This window comes from Chrysemys picta, chromosome 4 (assembly GCF_011386835.1).
Source record: "Chrysemys picta bellii isolate R12L10 chromosome 4, ASM1138683v2, whole genome shotgun sequence".
NCBI classification, from domain to species: Eukaryota; Metazoa; Chordata; order Testudines; family Emydidae; genus Chrysemys; species Chrysemys picta.
Genome location: NC_088794.1, coordinates 150,778,995 through 150,799,245, shown reverse-complemented (window position 1 = coordinate 150,799,245; position 20,251 = coordinate 150,778,995). Strand labels below are relative to the sequence as shown.

Sequence of the window (20,251 nt, the reverse complement as noted above, 5' to 3'; positions counted from 1 at the left end):
GGTGCTGGAAGCAGGTAACCTGCTAAGCTGTTTTCACTTAAAGCCTGCAGTTTTGGGGGCGTGGTCCATATCCTGGGTCTGTGTTGTAGCAGGCTAGCGGGTCTGGCTCAACAAGGCAGGGTTCTGGAAATCCCAGGCTGGCAGGGAAAACGGGCTCAGAGGTAATTTCAGCACATCAGGTGACAGTCCCCAGGGGATCTCTGTGATGGAAGCTGTCACGCATTCCCTCTGGGGCACCTGGCATTGGGCCACAGTTGGAAGTCAGGCTACTGGGCTAGCTGGACCTTGGTCTGACCCAGGATGGGCATTCTCATGCTCCATTTGTTTAAACAAGCAGAAGTTTCATATTTTAATCCTAGATCAGCAATACCTTCAGCGTCTTTCCATCAGAGACAGCACAGGTAGGAGCAGACTTTTCCAAACAGGCATGTATCTGTTTCTATAACTTGTCTGAGAGCAGAGGCGTGATAATGGAGCTAGTCAGACTATTTGAGAAACCATATTCATTCTAAATTAGGACCTCAATCTTGCACACACTTAAGCCCCTTTGTAACTGTCAAGTCAATGGAGACATCTCACATGCCTGAAGTTACAAACATGCCTAAGTGTGTTGAGCATAAAACCCTAGGTTACTAACTTTATAAAAGGTAAACATGATTGTTGACAACACTAGTGATTTCCTGACCTAAGTATTGAGAGGATAATGGGGTAGTTGCACTTTAAAAGGTTTCTTTTACCTCTTTATTGAGAGGTAAGATATTATGAGTGTAGTTATTTCCCGTTTTAAGATTAGGGAACACCAATAACCTCTGTGTCTGAGAAACCTTTTAACTGCAACTCATGTATTAATGGTGGGGCTGGTAGTGCCACCTTTTATGAAGGTTGTGTAAGGGACGCAGGCGTCGGCAGTCTGGCCTAGCAGTCACAGCTGGGCTGGTATCCACAAGTCAAGGATGTCCAGGAGTCGCCAGTCAGTGAGCCTGGATCGGAGCAATCACCAGAGCCAGAATCAATAAACATGAGTTGGAATCAGGCTGGGGTCAGAGGCTGGAGATCAGAGACAGCTGCCGGGCTGGAATCAGGAGATACAAGTCAGGGTCAGAGTCAGCGAGGAGAGGTCTTGAGTCACAGCAGGGCAGAAGTCTGTGTGGTTGCCCAGACAACCTTCTGGAGCACCCTCCAGGGTTAAATAGTGCGCTTAGCCAATCAGAGGGCGGCAGGGTGCTGTCACTCTAGATCCTTTGGGCAGTACTTCCTGCTGCACCTATCGCCACCGTTCTCCTCGGAGGTAGCTCTGCATGGCTCCTTGGATGTGCTGATGTTGGAATGCCAACCATTCCAGGCGTTGCAGACCCCCAGATCCTTCCAGCTTGCATGTCACATCCCATTACAAAACCCTGGCTTCAATTGCTTATTATTTTTAACAATTTCCCCATTTGGGCTGAAAATTTCCAGGCTGGGTGTCTTCCTCGGGCCGAATGTTCTTTGAAAATGTCATCCAAAACCGTTCCGCTCTTTCCAAGGACAAGGCTAGAGAAAAACGTTTTGCATAATGTGTGTTTAAAAAATCCTGGTGACTTTTTCTTTGGGAACCTGTAGCACCCCCTGTGCCTTGAAGCAGGCACTTGTGTGGCCTTTGTGTCAGGGGTCTGACTTGCCAAGCCTATGAAACGCCAGCGAAATGTGACCAAGTTATAAGCCTTTGAAAAGTCACAATATGTAGAGACCTGTTAGAGGTTCTCAGGTAAATTGTCTGAAGATTTCATCCACACTCCATGTGCTTTACGCCAAGACCGAGTAGGGCTGGAATCGCAAGTTTAGAGGGGCCACCACTGCAACCCCATCTCCATGCCCGTGCCGCCACGCCCCGTCCCAGTCAAGGAGGTTTATTCTTTTATAAGAAAGGTTAAGAAAGGAACAGAACACAGGCTTAAGTCAATACTTGGCCCCCAGGCTTCAGGGCCACCCCTCCCAGGGGTCTCTGGCTTTCCCGCTCCTGGCAGCTTCCTTGCCTCCTCCGGCCTCGCTCCCTTCTTGGAGCAGCAGCTGTGAGGTTGTTTCCTTGATCCCCCAGTCCCTGGCCCCTTTGCTCCAGGGACCCACCACAGGAGTTAGCACCACTCCAGTGTGGCCTCTGCTGACCAGAGCTCAGCCTGTCCCGGTCCTTCCTCCCCAGCTGCCTTCTCGTCACCCTTTATAGGCCCAGGTGTAGCCCCACCCTCTTGAATTAGCTGGGTGAGGCTTAGCTGCTCCAGTCCAGGAGCACTGGGTTCAGCCTATGCAAAGGGACCAGCTCCCCTGTGTCAGAGCTGCTGTGGGCTGGGCACTGGAGTTCTACACAGGCACTGGGCCTGTGCTCTCAGGGACCCTCCTGCTGGGCCCAGGGTGGAGGAGGAAGCCCCCCAACTCTAATGCAGAAGGGAGAAGTGCTGGATCTTGAGGTGGGAGGAGTAGACTAGGACAAAGCATCTAGGAGGGAATCTGGGACTGATTGAGCAAGGCTACTAGGACTGGGGTATTCGAGGGCGGCGGAGTTGAGGAATAGCTGCTGAGAGCTTGGGGCTGCAGTGAGGGGAGGGGGTTATGGAAAAGGGGGTAAATGGGGATGGGTGGTAGGGGGGGTGGAGAGAGGTTGGGGGTTCAGGTGAGGGAAATGGGGTTGGGGAAGTGGCGTGGAGGGACACTGGGAATGGGGATGTGTGGGTGAGTTGGCTGGAGACTGGGGGAGAATAGGGCAGGGGTGCCTGCCAGCTCCACATTCCCCTCTTATCTGTGTGCCCAAATATTGGGGGGCTCTTGCCTCTGTAGGGACATCTGAGCCCCTTTCCCTGGCCCCCTCATGTGAGCAGGGTTATGGGGGATTTGCACCTCTGGTGTTGTCTGAGCCCTTCTTGCTGTCCCCCAGCAAGGTTCTGGAGGTCTGGAGTTTTGACTCCCACACCTAACCCCCAGGTGAGCCAGGTTCTGGTGGGGCTTTGTGGAGGCTCAGAGACTCCCTTCCTGCTCCCCATGTAAGCCAAAATCTGGGGAAGTCCTGCCCCTTTGAGTGGTGAGGTGAGGATAGGCATACTTCATGCATATCCCAGGCTCTAAAGCACTCAGGAGGGAGATGGGAACACTCACTGAGGGGAATGGAGCAGTTCCCACATCTCAGAGCTATCCTGTCAGGTTTCTTCATCTCCATGGTGTGTTCTCACTCTGCCGAGAACATCCCATTGGACTGAATGGGGCACATCATAACCTTCAGCGCCCCCTGCACAGCAGATGGATGTGTAGAGATCCCGTTCCCTCCAGCATCCCTTTAAGCTTCCTGTTTTACACTACACACTTGCATCGGTGCAGCTGCATCGGCAGAGCTCTCCCGTCAGCTTAAGAACTCCACCTCTGTGAGAGGCAGTAACTATGTGAGTGGGAGAAGCTCTCCTGCCGACATAGGGTTGTCTACACAGGGAGTTAAGGTCAGTGTAACTATGCCACTCAGGGGTGTGGATTTTTCACACCCCTGAGCAACGTAGTTCTACCGAAGTAAGTGGGTAGTGTAGACCAGGTCTAAGTACTCGAAAATCCTCATGCTTGCATGGATTGTCTTGAAATTTGCGGTGCCTTGTGAAAGTACAGAGAAGGGTTAATAACCCCAAACTGGGATCATTTGAGCTAGGAGTTCCAGAGATATAAGTCCCCCCAAAATAACCATTTTTAAAAAAAGTTTCTAGTTGGGGCTTTTTTGCTCTGAACTACAGATCAAAGTATTGCTGTGATGTCGGTCAAAATGGTCTCAGCGGGTCAGTTTTTAGCCAAGAGGGCGGGGGGGGGGGGAGAAATGAGGGTTTCTATGCAGCCACTTAGTGCTTGCGTGGGTAGTTTGAGGGAATGTGTCGATGCAATTGCCCTAATGAACACCCCTCCATTGATGTTTTGTACATTTGTACACCTGTGCAATAAGGATTTAATAATTCACGTTGCTTGCTACAAGTTGTCTTTGTTGTAACATAATGTGTTTTATGGAGGCGTAGTGTGAATTCAGAAGAATAGTCAGCAGCCGGTCTAACAAGTTTTTGTTATCTCAGGTTGGGAGAAGCCAGAGGACTTTGTACATGGTTGGTGGAGGATGTGACAGGGGGAAGACAGGGAGAGGAAGAGGGGTGGCAGCTGCAGAGGAGGAAGAAATGAGGATGGGTGGTAGGCAAGCCTTGTATTGGTTGTTTGAGAAAATCTGTAGCCAGTTTGAATGTGGTGTTTCCAAAGATGCGGTTTGGAACTCACGGTGCAGGTACCTTGATAGCTGCAGAAAGAGAAGTTTGTGCCACGCCAGAGTTGCCAGTGTGGATTCTGGGTGATTCCTGGATCACAAGATTGCAGAAATTTGTAGGAGAGCAAGGAGAACATCAAGACTTGCGGACTTCTGACGACAGCCTGATTTGGGTGGAGAGACGTAGCCTGCATTACACTGTCTAACTGGTGACCTAAGAAGTTGAGATCTACCGGACGTGTGGCGATTCATTCAAGCCTTATGCCTAGTATACACCTCATTTAATATATGAAAGCAGACTTGGACCAAAGAGAGATTTGTGTCTTGGAGCTGTGAGAGTTTTTTCTAATTTGGCTGATTATTTCTCTGAACTCTTGCTACAGCAACAATATGAAAGCAATTAGCAAGTGTTGGAAGAACATAACATTGGAGGGACTATAGGATCATAGAGCCGCAGGGTGATGAGGGGCCGCATGGGTCATCTAGTCTAACCCCCTGCCAAGGTGCAGGATATGTTGGGCCTAAACCATCCAAGACCGGCGGCTATCCTGTCTTTTTGAAAACCTCCAGTGAAGAGATTCCACGACTTCCCCTGGCTGACCGGAAAATGTGTACCGTGTGGCACAGAAACATTGCAAGCTCTGACACGTCTCTGTTTTTCGGAGATGGGGTCCCTCTGTCGGAGAGGGGTCAGGATGTTCTCTCAAACATACAATTGTCAGCATTTTGGAACGGAAACCCTGTCTGTGATTTCTCTCACCGGCCCTGCCACAAACACCATCCTCCATCCATGGTGAAACACGACCAGGAACACCGTTCCAGTGTAACCAATTGTCCTTCGCTCCAGGCACTGCATGTGAATCAGGTTATTGGGGGGGAGGTGAAGTAACAGCAATAAAAGCGTTTGTAGACAGGATACTGGTTTAGATGGACCCTTGGTCTGACCCAGTAGGGCCATTCTTATGTTCTTGTATGCTAGGAGGGAAGACTTCAGGGAGAGGCATTCCCTGCTTGAGGTGGAGGGCCCTGGGTGTAGTAGCAAGGAGGGGCCAGGTTGGAGAGGGTGTCACAGTGACTGGGTCAGGAACATAGCTGAGGAGGTGTGTCAGCGCAGGTCTGGTGGGGCCCAACTGGTGTGTGTGGGCAGGAAGGGCTGGCTTAGTATGCTAATTGTGGGCCACGATACGTACAACTGCCTAAGTGACTACTAACTCCAGCCAACAACGTATTGAAAAAGAACTAGGAAATTCAGTGGCAAAAAACTTCTAGCACAGTGGTTCTCACACTAGGCCTGCCACTTGTGCAAGGAAAGCCCCTGGCGGGCTGGGCCAGTTTGTTTACCTGCCGCTTCTGCAGGTTCGGCCAATCGTAGCTTCCACTGGCCACGGTTCGCCGCTCCAGGCCAATGGGGGCTGCAGGAAGCAGCGTGAGCCAAGGGACGTGCTGGCCGCCCTTCCTGCAGCCCCCATTGACCTGGGACGGCGAACCACGGCCAGTGGGAGTCGTGATCGGCTGAACCTGTGGACTTGGCAGGTAAACAAACCATCCCGGCTCGCCAGGGGCTTTCCCGGAACAAGCGGCGGCCCTAGTTTGAGAACCACTGCTCTAGCAGAATATTGAGTTGAGCAAAACTCAAACTTGTGAAAACTTCAGCTCTGCCCCATTGACACTCACACCTCTGCCTACCCCAAGGCTCTTCATCGCCTTTTACAACCCATTCACTCTCACAGGCAGGATTCCCTCTAACACTATTCAAAGGCAAAAAGGGGGGAAAAGAAGGTTGCCCAATCTGTATTTCCTCTGTTGCCCTGGAACGGGCAGTGACCAGTGGGTATTTGCATACAAGCCAGTGTGTTAGGTGTACAGACGCTCCCCGACTTACGCAATCGTTCCGTTCCAGAACGCCTTGCGTAACCCGAATTTGACGTACGTCGGAAACGTATATTGTGCAAGCATAAAAAACAATTACAACAAATTTCAGAGTAGCAGCCGTGTTAGTCTGTATCCGCAAAAAGAACAGGAGTACTTGTGGCACCTTAGAGACTAACAAATTTATTAGAGCATAAGCTTTCGTGGACTACAGCCCACTTCTTCGGATGCATATAGAATGGAACATATATTGAGGAGATATATATACACACATACAGAGAGCATAAACAGGTGGGAGTTGTCTTACCAACTCTGAGAGGCCAATTAATTAGGAGGAAAAAAAAAAAAAACTTTTGAAGTGATAATCAAGATAGTCCAGTACAGACAGTTTGATAAGAAGTGTGAGAATACTTACAAGGGGAGATAGATTCAATGTTTGTAATGGCTCAGCCATTCCCAGTCCTTATTCAATCCTTTGTTGATTGTGTCAACAAAAATATTGCATTTCCCTTACTCCTATTGTTATCCTGGCACACTGAAGGCTCATTTTGGTGGTGGATGACAATGTGCTCAATTGGTAGATGAGGAAGGAGAGGAGGAGACAGGCATGATTTGAATGAAATAATAGGGTGAAATAACAGAAATACAGTATCACTGAAATTACACGAGATTGAGAGGCTGTGAGAGAGCAAAGCCTTCCCTTGTAGGAGATGCTACTGTTGTATTCCTCCCCACACCGCACTACAGTACTTTGCGTTCCTGTATGCAACGCAATATTTTCCGCAACTCTAAAATTTTATTTATGCCTTATGAAACTTTTTGCATAAGGTCAAATTTGCGTAAGTCAGATCTTGCATAACCTGGGGAGCATCTGTACCTATACTAAATGATGGAGTCAGCTATTGGGCCTGCATGGTAAAGGTGTGTGTTTGACCCGAGGACAGGTGCGAGTTACTTTACAGTGTGCGGCAGAGCTGCGATTGTGATCTGAGGAGATCGGTGTTTTGCGCAGTCTGACGTGTGTGAGCAAAGAGAAGGGTGGCGTGTGCACTGTCAGGAGCCCCTGTGCATTGTTTCATTGCAGAATTGTTTGTTAAATAATGATCAGGGCACAGGGGGTTATTATAAAGGGTACTGTCAGTAATAAGCTGGGATATGAGAGCAATTTAAGCATTTTTTTTTATCTGCATGCACTCCAGGTAAAGCGAGTGCGCTCAGTGTGAGAAGGAGGAGCCGTAGTGAATGGCGGAGGCCGTAGTTCCCTCTGCTTGGTAGAGGTGTATTTGCAAGATCTGTAGATTACTTTGCAGTGTGTGACAGAGCTGCAACTGTGATACGAGATCGATGTTTTGTACCCTCTGCTGTGTGTGAGCAAAGGGAGGAGCTGCACATGTACCGGCTGGACGCAGTATGCCTCGTTTCTACACAGAACTGTGTAGGTTGTCAGTAGCAGGGCCTAGTGTGTTAGACTGCAAAGGGTATTGTTGACGTCACTAGGCCTCACCCTAGGTAACTCGGGAGGGTGGAAGGCCACTAAGTGTCAATGAAGCCTTCCTGCACTAGGCCTAAGTGAACCAAACTCTATCCTTCCATGTTTAAACTCTAATCAACCTCAAAAGCCAGGTGCAATTGGAATATGTAAGCAACCAGTTATCTGTGTGCAACCCCCTGCTCAAGCGGTAATAATGAGGCCTGCATGTTTCTGGCTGAAGGGAAAAAGGACAAGATAACAGTTTAAAGAAGTTACTAACAAGCTAGGCTTATAGCTGCCAAGAATGACTTAACTATTACCAGGGATGGGAGGGGTAGAGGGAGGAAGGGGGGGAGAAAGGGAGGGCTAGAGGGGAAAGGGGGGAGGGTGAGGCTTAACTGCAAAATGTATAAAAGAAGAAAAACTGTTCCTGTTAATGTGCTTGATTTGAGACTTGCCAGTCTCCTTGCACCGCTTTGGGATCCCAAATAAACTTTGTTTGCTTCTCCCCCTGGTGTGTTTATTGGCGCGAAGCACACCGGGCAACGGACCCGCTGTTGCTTTGCCTCGGGCACTCTGTGCTGGCAACAGTTTTGGCGCCCAACGTGGGGCTCGAGGCTGAAATTTAGCCTTGCCCGGACCCCTCTCGGAGGTTGACAGATTGCGGTGACGACCGACGCCCAGCGCGCACCGGTGACTTTACCGGGGGCCTCGGCGAAGACGTGGTTTGGTCGACCCCGGAGGGCACAACGGTGCAACGCGCTCGAGTAGTGGAGAAGCAGCTGCGGGCGACGGTGGGGAACCGGTCCCGTGGATAGGGCGACGGTGCAGAACCGGACCCTTGGATAAGGTAGGAACAGTCCAGTGGGGACTTTATCTGTCTTGACCTGGGGACGCCCAGTGTCTACCTGTTATGACCTGGGGACGCCCAGTGTCTCCCTATGGGGCAGGGACAGAGTATGGCAGGCAGGGCAAGGTGTACACCCTTGGAATGCATTCTGGTGAATTGGAAAGTGTTTGGCGCAAATCCAATAACTAAAAGTAAACTGAAAAGGTTCTGTACAGTAGACTGGCCTCAATATCAGCTAGAGGACCAGGAAAGGTGGCCACCGGAAGGATCACTTAATTATAACACGATCCTTCAATTACTTCTGTTTTGTCAGCAAACGGGTAAATGGAATGAACATATGTATGTACAGTTGTTTATGTTGCTAAGAGATAGGTTAGATATTTTGCAAAAGTGTAATTTGACTCCGACAGGTTCGGTAGTAGCTACTGTTAGTCCCCAGAACCCCCCTACAGCTGTAATGGCAGGTCCGGTGTCCCCTTCGGCTATCACACCCCCACCATATAAAGGTGTCTCAGCTCCCAGAGATTGCCTCCTCGGTGGAATTTTATCCGTTGATCACTGAGACTGTGGTGTCCAGACATGGCTCAGATAGGAATCAGGCCACTACTATGCAGGTTTACACCCATGTGCCTTTTAACCCGGTGGACCTAGCAGCCTTTAAGGCACAGGCAGGGGAATTCTCGACGAACCCAAGCAAGTTTATCTCGGTCTTTGAAGGGTGCCTGGCTAGCTGTAACCCTGACTGGGATGATTGTAATGTCCTTATGCAGACCCTGTTGTCTGAGGTGGAGCATAATCAGGTTGTGTCTAAAGAAAAGGAAAAGAGGCAAGCGAAAATGATGGTCGCAGCAGTACAGGCCGGTGGCAGGGGAAAATTCCAGGAAGGTGGAAGGGGCCGGGGAATGAGAGGACGTGGGCGCCCTGGCTCACAGGAAAGGCATCTGGGTTGCAACCAGTGTGCCAGATGCCGAAAGGAGGGACATTGGAAAAATGAGTGCCCCAAAAGGGAAGCTACCCCTATAATGACAGCGAAGGATCAAGAATAGGGGTGTCAGGGAATATGGACTATCCTGCCCCTGGAACCCCAAGTAAAAATGAGGGTGGGAGACTTGGACATAAACTTTTTAATAGACTCTGGAGCTGCACGAACCATCGTAAATCAACCCCTGCAGCTGCCTGTGTCAGAATCCCTCACTGTGGTGGGTGCCACAGGGAAAGGAACCAAGTGCCCAGTATATGCCCCAGCGGAATGTGCTTTGGGAAACAGAACTCTATCTCACAAACTGGTTTACCTCCCCGATTGTCCAACACTTCTACTAGGACGGGACCTGCTTTGTTGCTTAGGAGCCACCCTGCATTTCACCCAAGATGAAATAACCCTCACTTTACCCCCAGAGAATGCCTGGATAATGACTCTTGCAACTGAGCCCTCAGCTTTGCAAGCCCCAGAGTGGAGCCAGTGGGAAGACAAAAGGAGGGTTAAAAAGCAGCTTTGCTGGACAGTGTTGGCCCAGGGATTTAAAAATTCCCCCACTCTGTTTGGCCAGGCCCTGGCCAGAGACTTGGAGGAGTGGGACAATGAGGACAGGGTCCTCCTCCTGCAATATGTGGATGACTTGTTAATTGCCGCTGTGGGTCTCACCCCTTGCCTTAAAGCCACTGTGAGCCTCCTGAACTTTGTTGGACTCCTCAAAAGTGGGTGTGCTCGTCCTGGTTTGTTGCTCCAAAGCTCTGTATAGAAGTTATTTTACTGGAAGAGTTCATAATGGCAATGTGTATGTGTTCATTGTTGGGAAAAGGTGTATGAGTGAAGAATGGAAGTTTCCTTTGTAAGTTAAAAGAAGCCAAGAAGGAGAGAAGGAAAAAGAACAGAACGAGTTAACTGAGGAAAAAAATACAGCTAGCAAGCTCAGTCCAAAGATAAGATGCTGGCACCATCCAAGGACACTGCCCAGAGCTAAGACTTGGCCGACAGCCAAGAAAAGGGGGGGCCTGAATGGGCCCAAGCAACTATGAGATCTGCAAAACACTGTCAGGCATTAATGAAATGTGTTAGGTTTCTTTTCTCACAGATAAAAGAAGTGCTACCCAAAGACCCTAGCAGCCCTGCCATTCATTGAAACAAGGAGACTGAGTCTACGTAAAGTCCATCAACGAAAGACTGCTTTGGCTCCACACTGGAAAGGCCCTTTCCAAGTGCTGTTAACCACCACCACTGTGAAGTGCCAAGGACTACCTGCCTGGACCCATGCTTCTCACTGTAAAAAGACCCCTCCACCTCGGGAGGACTCTCCGACTGATAAGCCTATTTCTCCTTCTAGCTCTGCTGTGTCTTCTGGACAGCAGGAAAAAGAAAGAAAGAAAAAAAAAAAAGACAAGGTGAAGTGCTAGTAACCTCTCCCTTGTCCACTGACAGACCTACTGTGCCTCTGGATTTTTCTAGAAGAAGCAAAACCATTACAGGGTGATGTGCTAGTAACCTCTCCCCTGTATGATGCTGAACCACACTGTTTCAGGAAAAGAGAAGAAGGAACACTTGCTTCATTGAAACCACAAAGTCCAGGAATTCATGACTACAAAAGACATTAAGAACTGACCCTGGTGAAGAAACAAAGAATTATACGCTGGCAGGGAGGCTCTTACACCCCTGGCCTCCCAGGTACAGGCTGAATGTCTAGTCTGCCAAAAGAACAACCCTCGAGCTGGAGTGTCAGTGCCACCAGCCACTCTGGAACTTACCCCAGGCCCGGGGCTGGTTTGGCAAATAGACTTTACTGAGTTCCTCCTGACCCAAGGATTCAAATACCTTTTCATCTTGGTGGATCGATTCAGCGGATGGCCTGAAGCCTTCCCATGCCATAACAACACTGCCAAAACGGTGGCTCTGAAATTTGTCAAGGAGATCATTCCCCGCTTCGGCCTCCCCCAGTGGATGGAATCTGACAACGGAACACACTTCACATCCCAAGTTGTTCAGAAGATATCGGATGCCCTGCAAATCCCCTGGAAGCTCCACACTCCATGGCGACCGCAGGCCAGTGGAGTAGTGGAACGCACAAATCAGACACTTAAGCGGCACCTCTCAAAGGTCTGCAAAGAGGCTTCCCTTAAGTGGCCTGATGCCTTACCCCTTGTTTTGCTCCACATGCGCTCTCTCCCAAAGGGCAGGTTAGGGCTCAGTCCCTTCGAGATTATGTTTGGAAGGGCATGGCCAATGAACGGTACATCGGTTCTGGCAGGGAAATGGGAAATGGGGTGTGGCTTTTTATCTCAGTACATGTGCTCTCTGTCTGCTGTTCTCTGTTCTCTCCACAGGTATACCAGAGATTTGCAGCCTCTCCCGCTGGATGCCCCTGTCCATTCCTTGCAGCCAGGCAATTCCGTTCTCGTTCGGACCTGGAAGGACAAGCCTCTCCAAGAGAAGTGGAAGGGACCCCACACCGTCCTGCTGGTCTCCCACACAGCAGCAAAGGTCAAGGGACACAAGAACTGGATTCATCACTCCCGTCTGTAGGCAGTGCCCGCTCCTGAATGGTGGACCGTCCAGCCTACGGAAAAGGACTACCAGCGACGACCTGAGACTTAAACTGTTATTCAAAAGACAATAAGGCCTGCTGGGAATGCCCTGTGGTCTCTCTGGACAGTCGCAGCACACTCCCCGTGAAAACTCTAAGCGTTGGTTGTGTTTACTCTCACAGGGCCGGCCTAACCTGGTGGCCTGGTCCTTTTGTTTTTAATCTGCCTACTATTGGTAATTGATATTTTGTGGGTATTTGGGGAATTGTAATTGTTAGGCCCTAGAGTCACCTGCCCAGCATGAGTTCAGGTCCAGGGTCTGCCACAGTGGTACTCTTTGCCATAGGGACACTCCTTTCGTTACCTCCCGTTTCCCCCCAGGCACATGTGGGATGGAAAGGGATCCCTACTAACTTGGAAACAAACACATATGAGTCATTGAAGGTTTGCTTTGCCCAAGAGTTTAACCTCTCTAACTGCTGAGTATGCTCCCAAATCCCGCACCACGCAGCAGGGTTACCCTGGAGGGTGGTCCCCCAAAATTGGTCAGATATCTGTTGGGGATGGTTCAGTAGGGGAAGAAATACCTCGGGTACCCCCTTGTCACAAAACTGTACCATTGAATCCCAGTATGCATTAAGGGACAACCCCTGGCTGCCCCAGGCAGCGTAAATCTTTGTATGCCACCTCAGAGCCCATTAAGGAAGAAGCTTATGTCCCAGAAAACTCACAGGACATTAACAAGCACGTCCTGTCGGCCGAACAGGCTTTCAAGCAGTGGAAGGCCCAGGAAAGGAAACCCACAGTTTTCAATTCCCTTTGAAGTTGGTTGCCCGACCTAGGGGGGTGGCCTTGTGCGTCTCCTCCTCACCGGTGTGGTATTGTGCCTGGTCACCCTCCTCCTAATTGCTTGTTTTAAAATGCTCCTCCGTAAGCTTTGTGCCCCCCCGTTCCTCAAAAATCCCGGCATACCCTCTCATTGAAAACCCCAGCTTCATAGCACTTAATCATATCTTGTCCACAGAATATGAGAAAACTCAGCCAAAAGCTTGTTGAGTATTCTCAAAGGAGGGAGTTGTTGACGTCACTAGGCCTCACCCTAGGTAACTCGGGAGGGTGGAAGGCCACTAAGTGTCAATGAAGCCTTCCTGCACTAGGCCTAAGTGAACCAAACTCTATCCTTCCATGTTTAAACTCTAATCAACCTCAAAAGCCAGGTGCAATTGGAATATGTAAGCAACCAGTTATCTGTGTGCAACCCCCTGCTCAAGCGGTAATAATGAGGCCTGCATGTTTCTGGCTGAAGGGAAAAAGGACAAGATAACAGTTTAAAGAAGTTACTAACAAGCTAGGCTTATAGCTGCCAAGAATGACTTAACTATTACCAGGGATGGGAGGGGTAGAGGGAGGAAGGGGGGGAGAAAGGGAGGGCTAGAGGGGAAAGGGGGGAGGGTGAGGCTTAACTGCAAAATGTATAAAAGAAGAAAAACTGTTCCTGTTAATGTGCTTGATTTGAGACTTGCCAGTCTCCTTGCACTGCTTTGGGATCCCAAATAAACTTTGTTTGCTTCTCCCCCTGGTGTGTTTATTGGCGCGAAGCACACCGGGCAACGGACCCGCTGTTGCTTTGCCTCGGGCACTCTGTGCTGGCAACAGTATGGTCAGCTGTGAGGAGGAATACCAGAGGATGGGTAGGTGACCGTGTAGGTTGAGATGGTAGCCTGTCAGTAAGCGTAAGGGAGCTGCAAAGGGCTGTGAAGTGGTTCTTAAATTGTACCGGTGTGTGCTCCTTTCTGGGGAGCGCTAAGCGTGCCAATGTATGCCCAGGATCTGTAACCTCCTGAATCATACCGGGCCCAGGCCAGCAGGAGAATGTGCGTTCTGAGGCAACTTTTTCTGTAAACAGGAGACAACAAGCTTCTCCTCTGTTCAGATAAAGGGTAATTCATGCTGACATTCATAGAACTTCTAGGATTGGCACACGAATACCCGAGAGTTATCCAGTGTTTTATTATTTGTGTTGTGGTTGCGGCCTCGGGGCACTATTGCATCACAGCACGGGTCTCTTTGGGCTGGCAAGGCTGAAGGCTAAAGAAAAGACAGCCCCTGCTCGAGAGCACTTCCGAGCTATGTAATGCTCGTGAACAACATGGCTTCACAAACGGTCGTGGCCTGAACGTGTCACGTTGCATCCCTAAAAAATTCAACAAATAATTGTCTTGCTATCTAAATGGGCCCAGTGTGTTAGACTGCCGTCCAGCCTGACTCCTAAATAAGTGATAATTGTCTGCAACGGGAGTGAACCATCCTCAGCACAAACTATAAAGGGTTGATTGGCCACGGACTTATTCAGAGAGAAGGTTGTGAACAGTTAAAGCACTTAGAACACGTAAAGACAAAGATCACTTCCTGCACTGTCTTGAACCAGAAGCTAGCAGGAACCGCCTCAGAAACAGAGTCAAATGTTCTACACACTTTAGTCCTGACATGGGATTTGCTCCAGTGAAATATGGCGCAGAAGTCGTCACGTCCATCTTGTTGATTCGGAGCTGTCCACAACCACCTGTTGTCTTAGCCACCATTGCCATTAATTCATGTGTTGACTCATATAGCTCCCTCAAAACTTTGAGGACCTGCCATCAGCCTTAAACCTGCATGGATGTCTATAACCAAAAAAACCCCAACTTGCAGCTTACCAGGTTGAAAAAGGTTCTAACAGGTGCAAATACGCAGTGCAGGCGTCATATTCGGACCAACAGCTATGTCCTCACAGGCGTGCTGGCAAATTTCAGCAGTCCTGATTTACGTTCACTTATTTGCAGCCTGGGACACAGATCCTGGATGAGGCTTAGCAGGCCGCTGACTGGCATAGCCAGCATAGCGGCTGCACTGCAGAAATTTGGCATTGCCCCATGTTCACAGGGTGACGGCGGGGCAGCAATGCAGACAATCATACACATGAACAATTAGACAATTGGAGGGCGGCTTGCAACATCTCGCTACCCTCCACGCGGCGTCAGTCAGATGGCTGAACAATCCAGATATCGACTTGTGACGCGTACGGAAAAAGATGCCCGACCACCTGTATTAGTGAGAGACCCTGCGGACTTGAACCTCTGAGTGAAACTGACCAAGTGACTCCCTTTCACACCCTGGTGTCCTGAGCTTCCGGGGTCTGTTCCCAAACCCCACCACGGACCAACACCTGAAGACTTCTGTTTGCTCTGTTAACTGCTGCTTTCCGTCCCACTGACGGTGCAGTGACGCAAGGAGGGAGGGGGGAGTGAGTATAGCCAGTTATCCAATCCAATCCACTCAACCCCCAGCGTGCTCAATTGGCACTGGGCTCCAACTGACCTGCTCCCAGCTTGCCTTCCCCAGTACGAGGCCCACCTGACTGTCTGCCTTCATTAAGGTAGCAGGTTCACTCCTGCTCTAAAACGCCTTCTGTTAATTGGAACAGCTGCATAATTGGGATGCGAGACTGTCTACTGGGGCTTCCTTATTAAGTGGATTCCACTGTGCCCATGTAGCGTATCCCTGTACTATTTTAATAAGAGATTTAAGAAGGCATTTAATAGCTGGATTTGTTACCTTGGGTAGTTGCTTTCTCTGTGGGTCAGCCGTTGACTGCATCGCTGTTATGCAGGTCAGAGTATCTCCACTGCAAATCCGTTTTTGTTAGAAGAGATTTTCTTTGGCTATTTCATGAAATCCAAACGATTCCCCTGTCACAAACAAAATCACTGCATTGCATACTAACCCGAGCCTTAGACTCTGCCTTCCTTAAGTCTTCATTTGTAGCTTGGCATTTCTGTGTTTAATTTGAATTTATAATAGCTTCATCCAGGATCCATTGTATGGATTACAGTTCCATTTGGAATCTATTCAATAATATCAAAATAAACCCTGGGCCATCCTCACAAGAAACTTCCAAATGAATATATCTGCCAAGCTCTGACTGAATACAAATAGCTTCCTAGTACTGGAAATTATAAGGCTTTTTTGTGTGTGTTTGTGCTTTGCCATGTAACAAATGTGGTTGGTTCCTGGCAGCAACAAACCGTACTTTGCTTGATATCCTTTTTCTTTTGCTATGTATTTTTGTAATGTAGACTATTCAATAAACTCCCTTTTGAACAGCGTTATGGTATGGTGGGGAAGAGACCCTCCACTAGCTATTTCCTTGCTTTCAAGCCTTTGTGCGGGGTCAGGGGAGGGGTTGCCAATGAGCAAGCGCAACTGGCTTGTGTCAGTTTGTTTTGAGGCGTCACCCTCACATACAAGTGGTTTGTCCTTAGCAGAAGGCTTTGCATGCTTTCTGCAAATTACACAAAACATGTAGGGCCAGATCCTCCGCTCCATTGAACTACCTGACTGCAATGGAACTGTGCCGATTTTACAGGAACTCTTCTGTTCCATATGTGCACTTAGTTGGTCAAGGGCCTACAGTTATACCCTCTGCTGTGTCAGGCAGATTATTACTATTATTTTTTTCTTTCCAGAAATACCTGGAAGAGGGCGGTTTCCACTACAAACAGTTTAATTTGTTTTTTTTTTAATCAAGCAGATCTGTGTATAGATAGTTCGTGTGCAAGTCAAGGATTGAGTCTGGCCCTAACAACATCAGCAAAACATGCAGTTTGCAAGGCTTTTCCCGTAATGGACCACTTGAGAAGGATTGTCTTCCTCCTGAGATCAGAGGAAATCACGTTTTGCTGCAACAGCAATCAATCCAATTGTAGGAGTTTGGGGTTGTTTTTTTTTACTCCAAAACTTATGCTGGGTGGATTGATAAATTCAATGATCACTTGCCTTTCTGGCCAAGTTAAGCGCCTTTCAATAACCTGACGGCTAATGAAAGGCCAAGCTCCAACCTTGCTCTTCTCCAGCGACCACAGGCACTAACAGACAAACCGGGGCTCAACCTTTGGCATGCTCAGCTGTGCGTTCCTCCCTCGTCCCATCCTCTTCTCTCAAGGCAGCTCCCATTTGGTAGGCATCAAATAGGCCCGTTCCCCTCTGACTGGCCGCTCAGCTAGAATGCTCTGTTCTCCTCTTCCTCCTCCTTTTCCCATGAAGTGGCTCAGTTCTCTTTGCTACGCTTTTGCGCGGCCTCTCTGGTGACCAGCTGGTGTCCTGCTGTGTTTAATGCCACTCAGTCCACTCTCAACCTCCTTTGTCCAGCAGGCAAGAAACATAACACGCTACTAGGCCAGACAGCACTTGGCCTGTGCCTCTGTTAGCATCGTTGTTGTTATCCCAGTATTGCCACCCCCAAGCACCAAAAAAATCCTAAATCATGCCCTGAAAATCATGAGATTTAAAAAAAAGGAATACATGTGTGTTTTTTTAATTAGCTTCTAGGTTCTGAGCTGTTAAGGGTGCACTAGAATGATGTTTTTCTCTGCAACCATGAGGACTAGACACTTTTTTAAAAAAGGAAAACTGAGATTCTGATATAATCCCTTGACTCCTGGAGCTCGCGCTTTGATGTTTTTGTGTGAGACGGATGGTAAAATTCTAAGAATTGGCCACACCAGGAACCCACTGTGCTAGCCTCTGTACACAGTTCCGAACAGCAGGATTTTTCCCATCCTCTCCCGTGCTCTCCATCAATTAGCAAACACCTTATTACTCTTTTCCAAGAATACTTCTGTTGATCTGAGATTGTTTATCCTCCTTTTGGCAGGTGAAAATACTCTTGTGACCTCACCCAATCAATCACTCACATTCTTTGATTTTTGCCAGCACTTCAGAGACCATCACAATAATACCAAACTCATTAGCGGAAGCGAGGATTAAAAGATAAATCTTGAGTCTTCACATTTTCAGATGTCTTATCTGCTTATGATCGGACCATACAAAGGTAGGGCACAGGCTGGGAATGTCCCTACGCTAAACAATCACAATTCCAGGTAATATAGTTGTCACGCTTCTCAAATGCCAAATCTAAATTTAACAGTGAGATGGGGTTTATTATTTTTTCATTTGCTATGCAAATCAGAGTGAAGTCATCAGAAGGAACAAAAGAACTGAGGGGAAATGCCGTTCAAAAGGCATTGTGGGCTAATCAAATGTCATTCTTTGTTCAACATTTTGTTTTAAAAAAAAACCCTCTGTCATCCTCGAACTGCATGAAAACACAAAGTTAGACAAGACAATTCCCCTCTGAGTCTGCAGGAACAGATGCAGAGCTGTATATTATCCGCATACAAATGCTAACCAAGCCTCCATCCATGACTGATGCCAGCAAGAGGCCTCTTATTCTGGAAGTGGCAAAAGGAATGGCGACTAAGAGCAGGAACCTGCGAATCAAGAGGCTAATTCAGATGAAAGCCTGCTCTGTAAATCTCACGGCTGCATTTTAAAATCACTCTTATCGTTAATGACACATTCGGCATTGTTTTGTCGTGACCCCTTTATAGGGAAAGTTGCAGATAAACATTAGAACAACCCGCCTACTGCAGTGCTGATCTATATTGTTGTCCTCGGTTGCACAAACGAACCAAAAGACCTAATAAGTAGCAGCCTGGCCACAAGTCCTCTGAAGCCATCTCCCCACCCCCACGAGGTTTCGGACTGTCTGAGTTCATTAGGGCCAGGCTGAGACCAGAATTTTATTTGAAATGGTGTTGGTGGATCAGAAGGTAGTGGTCTCTCTGAGTCCATACTGCCCCACAGTTCTGCTGAATGCATTGGGCCCAATTCTCCACACCATTGAGGTGGTCATGCAACATAAAGAAACGGCCCATAGGCTTTTGCTACTGGGGCTGTGAAAATGTACTCCTGCCTATTTCTTGTCATGATAGATTCCACAGCACTGTTTACAAAAGGTTCTACGGTCTGCTAAATTCTACCTACATTCCCCATGCAGTTTTAATTCTATAGGGTTTTCATGACTTCCTGTCCTACACTGGTGCAGTGTGCCATTACACATGTAATGCAACAGCTGCAGCAGGGGTTGTCAGTGGGGCTAGCCGGAAAACTGGAACTCCAGTGTGTGAAACATGTTGAGGTTTCAAAATCTGTTTTTGTTCTGCAGCGGAAAACACAAACAAGAATTGGCAACTCCTGACAAAGAATATTTTAAATCCAAAAGTTTACAACCAACTCTGGCGGCAGCAGGAATTGAACCTGGGACCTCTGCTTCTAAAAGTATGACCTTATCCTCCCTGAGCTAAAAGGCATACCTTTGTGCCCCTTTTAGAGGTAAGTGTATTGCATTAGTTTGTGTGTTTAGTGTGGGTCTCTATTTAAGGCTCCTATTCAAGCGTATTCCTGCTGTTATTAATTTATTAGGTTCCATATAAAGTTTATTTTCAGATCTTAGGAAGCCCTGACTGGGGTGTTCTCAACATGATGAAATAATCGCAGGAAAACAGCTGTATGTAGGCTGGTTTAGAATTGGCTGTACTGGGAAAATAGCTTGCCAAGCTCATCAGGCTTTTTAGCCTTCATAGACCAGGGTTATTTTAAGTGTTTGTTGAGGGGGAAAGGCTGTCGAGAGCTGGAGTGGCCAAGAAGAGGTCAGAGCGGATGGAGATCTGATGTCTCAGAGGGGCTTAAAATTACTGAGCTGAGAACGGGCTGTGGGAAGATGGGGAGAGGCCTAGACTGATTGTAGTGGGGAGAGAGCAACAATGTGACTTCTTTGGACATGTTTGGCTGCTGTGGTGATAAGCATGCTAGAAACATTTCCTCTGCTTCCACCTCTGGGGGAAATGAGCTGGGGCTGCCATCAAGGGCTGCAGAGAGGCAGGAGAGGCCACGCAGGCCCCTTCTCCTGATGTCGGGAGCCCCAGTGCACTGGTAAGAGTGTTGTCCTCCACTAACAGGAGGACCAGCCCTAGTGACCAGCAAAGGGGCCGTGACACTCCCCAGGAGTGAGGAACCTCGCTTAGCATGAGGAAGCCATGGGTCAGGCACTGCCTTCCTGCTCCGCAGCCCCGTTCTCCCTTCACAGGTTAGCGACAGGCACACTCCAACCTCCGAGCGTTCCCCTGGGGCGCCCAGCCCCAGATCCACTGGACACTCGCAGAATTCCCGGATTCTCTGCTCCCGAAGGACAGCACCCCCCAGCTGGCCAGTTACAGCATCGGTCACAGCTCTGCGTAACACCCAGCACTTGGACGCGTTTAGAGTAAAACCCGGTATGAGTTTATTTATCAAAGAAGAGAGATGCCAATGGAAACAAAGGGCTACCTACAATTACATCATAACGCGCATACTAGAGCCTAAACTTAACTGACAAGACATTCCCCTATCTCATAAAGGTTAACTCACCCAACGTTTC

General features: G+C 48.6%; 3 long non-coding RNA genes across 3 annotated transcripts in view; 2 read left to right on the top strand and 1 right to left on the bottom strand.

Moving 5' to 3' along the window:
• LOC135983241 (uncharacterized) overlaps positions 1–20,251 on the top strand; it is a 111,161-nt gene that overhangs the window by 31,178 nt on the left and 59,732 nt on the right. The window contains exon 2 of the long non-coding RNA XR_010600841.1: positions 19,001–19,167. This is a non-coding gene — a long non-coding RNA (uncharacterized LOC135983241). The remainder of the gene's footprint in view (positions 1–19,000; positions 19,168–20,251) is intronic.
• On the top strand, positions 7,598–13,528 carry LOC135983239 (uncharacterized). The gene is made up of 2 exons (XR_010600839.1): positions 7,598–8,439; positions 11,755–13,528. It is a non-coding gene; the product is annotated as an uncharacterized LOC135983239 (long non-coding RNA).
• LOC135983240 (uncharacterized) lies at positions 8,084–13,528 on the bottom strand. The gene is made up of 2 exons (XR_010600840.1): positions 10,895–13,528; positions 8,084–10,750 (listed from the first exon to the last, which is right to left on the bottom strand). It is a non-coding gene; the product is annotated as an uncharacterized LOC135983240 (long non-coding RNA).